Source organism: Schistocerca nitens, chromosome 2 (genome assembly GCF_023898315.1).
Source record: "Schistocerca nitens isolate TAMUIC-IGC-003100 chromosome 2, iqSchNite1.1, whole genome shotgun sequence".
NCBI classification, from domain to species: Eukaryota; Metazoa; Arthropoda; class Insecta; order Orthoptera; family Acrididae; genus Schistocerca; species Schistocerca nitens.
The window spans coordinates 39425532-39429606 of NC_064615.1; the positions used below are offsets into that span (position 1 = coordinate 39425532).

At 42.3% G+C, this 4075-nt stretch overlaps 1 pseudogene; it reads right to left on the bottom strand.

Moving 5' to 3' along the window:
• Positions 1-410: 410 nt before the first annotated feature.
• LOC126237993 (5S ribosomal RNA) lies at positions 411-528 on the bottom strand (annotated as a pseudogene).
• Positions 529-4075: the final 3547 nt, after the last annotated feature.

Here is a 4075-nt window from a genome sequence, read left to right on the forward strand (position 1 = left end):
CACGGGGACCCGGAGGAGAAAGCGTGCTGTGAGCACACAGCCGCGCCCTGGTAACACGACACGGCCCGGTGGGCTTCCGCGAGACATCCGACTGTCGCTCTGGTGTTACGTAAAGGGCACGCCAGCAGTGATTTCTAGGCAAAACGTCCAGTATGTAATTCCGGGATAAAGAAACGTTGCAAGCTCCTAAAGTAAATAGAATATTTAAAAGCACTCCGTCTTCAGGCCACGAGTGGCTTACCGGGACCATCCGACCGCCGTGTCATCTTCGGTGGAGGATGCGGATAGGAGGGTCGTGATGTCAACACACCGCTATCCCGGTCGTAAGATGGTATTCTTGACCGAAGCCGCTACTATTCGGTCGAGTAGCTCCTCAATTGGCATCACGAGGCTGAGTGCACCGCGAAAAATGGCAACAGCGCATGGCGGTCTGGATGGTCACCCATCCAATTGCCGACCGTGCCCGACAGCGCTTAACTTCGGTGATCTCACGGGAACCGGTGTATCCACTGCGGCAAGGCCGTTACCGAATACAATATTTAGTAGAAACAATTTTTAAGTCACATTTTCTAGTGACAGATCTCCTTTTGAGTAATGTGTTAACAGAACTATAGATGTCATAATAGGCCTAGGGAATGCCCAGAAATGTAAATGGGAACGTTACAAAAGACTCTGATGGCAACAAAAAAGTTAATTTGTCCAGTATGCCAGCAACACCCGAAGCCTATAAAGAGTGGCATATTTATATGTACATGACTACACAGCAAATCACATTTAAATGCCTGGCAGGGCGTTCTCTGAAGCATCTACTGACTATTTCTCTACCGTTCACTTTCTAACAGCGCGTGGGGGAAATGAACACTTATCTCCTTCTGGAAAGAAGGAGGGAAGGTTGAGTTCAACGTCTAGTCGACATCGAGTTCGTTAGAGACGGAGTGCATGCACGTATTGCGTCAAGGACAGGTAAGGAAACCGGCCGAGCTCTTTCAAAGAAACCATCCCGAATTTGCCTGGAGCGATTTAGGTAAATTTACGGAAAACCAAATCAGAATGGTCGGACGCGGGTTTGAACCGTCGCCGCCCCGAGCACGAGTCCAGTGTGCTAACCACTGCGCCACTTCAGTCGGTTTAAATCTTTTCGTGCGAGCTCTGATCTCTCTTATTTTATTGCGACGATCATTCCTCCCTGTGTAGGTTGTCGACAAGAAAATATTTTCAAGTCCAGAGTGGAAAGTCGGTGGCTGAAATTTCGTGAAAAGGTCTCGCCACAACGAAAACCACCTTTGTTTTAGTGATTGTCTCACCAACTAGCTTATCATGTCCGTGACATTCTCTTTCCTACTTAGCCATAATACAAAACTACCTGCCTTTATTTGGACTGTTTCCATGAGCTCCGTCAGTCCTATCTGGTAAGGATACCATACCATACAATAACAGCCTGTTAGAGCAAGGACAACCGTATTGTAGGCAGTCTCTTTAGTAGAACTGTTGCATCTTCTGAGTGTTCTGTCAATGAAACGCCGCCTTTGTTTTGCCTTCCCCGCAACATTACCTACGTTATCATCCCAAATTGGGCTGTTGGTAACTACAGTTCCCAGGTTTTCTTCGGACAGCCTTTAAATTTGTGTTAGTTTCGTGCAACCGAAATTTAACGGCTTTATTTCCATATTCTTATGGATTACCTTATTTTTCCTTATCGAGAGATAATTTCCACATTTCGCACAATGCAGATATCGTGCCTAAGACATTTTGCAATTTCTGTGAACTTCAGATGACTTTAGTAGACTCTAAATGTGAGCATCATCTGCAGACAGTCTAAGAGGGCTGCTCAGATTGCCTTCTATGTCGTTTACACAGATTAGGAACAGCCGAGGAACGCCATACATCACTTCTGATTCACTCGGTGACATTCCGTCAATTACTAAATACCGTAATGAGACTTTTATGACAATAAATCACAAACCTAGTCGCACAAGTAGACCGATACAATCACGCAATGTGATTAGAAGTCTCTTCTGAGGAACGTGTCAAAAACCTTCTGGAAACCTAGAAATATGGAATCAGTTTGAGATCCCCTGTAGATAACAATCATTACTCCCTGCAAATAAAGAGCTTGTTGTGTTTCACAAGAACGATAGTTTCTGAACCCGTGGTGACTATGTGTCATCAGCCGTTAACTTCGAGACAATTCATAATGTTCGAACACAGCGTATGTTCCAGAATCCTACTGAAAATCGACGTTAGTGATAATGGTCTGTAATTCATCAGATGTCTCCTATTTCATTTCTTGCATATTGGTGTAACCTGTGTAACTTTCCAATTTTTTTGTACGAGTCTTTCGTGAAGCGTGAGGTCGCATAGTACTGACAAGTACGGGGCTATTTTATCAGCATATTCTGATAAACTCGTACACGATCTGGACCGGAAGACTTAAATTTATTAAGAGATTTAAACTGCTTCGATACACCGAGTATATCTTCTTATAATTTATTCATGTTGGCAGATGTTCTTGATTCGAATTCTGGAACATTTATTTCATCTTCTTCGGTGAAGGAATTTCGGAAAACTGTGTTTAGTAACTCCGCTTCAGTGGGGCACTGTCTTGGGTAATATTACCATCAATACCGCACAGTGGAGGTATTGATTGTGTCTTGCCGTTGACGTACTTTGCCAACGACCAGACCCCCTTGGATTTTCTGTCAGTTGTGGTCACTAATCACTGTATTTGTCATGATGTTCCCTATTTGCTAAGGATTATTTATTGCTGAGAGGGTAAGTACGTTTTGGTATGCATTTACACTTCGAGTGGTCTCCTGAACTAACTGCTTAAAATAATTTCCAGAGAAATCGTTCAGTGCATTTTCAGACGATATTTTGCCTCCCACCAGCATCGAACATGTATTTTCACTAACACATCGAGGGTAATTGAAGTCATCACCAACTAGAAATGTATGAGTGGAGTACCTTTTTGAAGATGATATCCAAGTTTTCTTTGAACTGTTCAGCAACTGAACTATCTGAATGGAGGGATGAGTGGACATTCTTCCATGGTCATAAAAAGTAAGGTAATATAACCGCCTGAAGATAAACAGAACATCCTCGAAACTGTTGCAACATGTTAAATTAAATGACTGGTAGCATAAAATATAAATTAGCAATTAATTAATATAGATCCGACCATCGAACACCTGTATGCGAACCATCCAAGAAAAATATGGAGCTCCCTCAACCGTACCAGAACCGGCCACGCAGTGAACAAAGCAACGCTACACAAGTGGGGAACTACCGACGTCGACCAATGCGACCGCGGAAAATCAGAACTAGCATTGGAGGCTTTTTGAACGACTGTCCAAACAGAAGATTCATGGGTACCTGGAAATACTCCGCAGACGCAACACCTGCAGCAATTAACTGTCTGGAGTCATTGGATATTGAACTATGATGGGAAATTTCTCAGATTCTTTTATCTCTTGCCCGTTCTCCAGCTTTCATTATTACCTACATATACAAACATATGTCTGCTTGTATTGATTCATATCATTTATCTTGTATCAACTTAGCTGTATGTACTTGTAAAATATAACTCTGTATGGTTTATCACCGAAACAGCAACCAGCCACAAGTATGGTTAACAAGGTTTGTTTGGCTCAAACCAGGAACGGTTTCGGATTTTTTGCAAATACGTTTTGTTTTGTTTTCTTGCTGGACCCTCGTTTTGTATCCGTTATTGGTTTTTTGCACTAGGATGGACAGAAATTTTTGTGTTCAATATTTGGTAACGTTTACAATAGATTTATTTCTCGTGACCCTATCAAACCATTTATGAAAAGGTTTTAAAGTTATTAAAACGTGAAATGCGGTGAAAATTTAAGTGCTGTTTGCTTCTGTGTGACGAAATCGCCATGCGTTTTTGCTGTGAATTTTGAAGTTAACACGTGTGGACGCGCACTATCCGAGTTCTGTTCACTTCCTTGAAAAACACTTTACACCACACCATTCTTTGTTTAATGATTTAATAAAAGCACACACGGCAAGATTCACAACCATCTGAAGACGAATTTGTAAAAAATCCGTA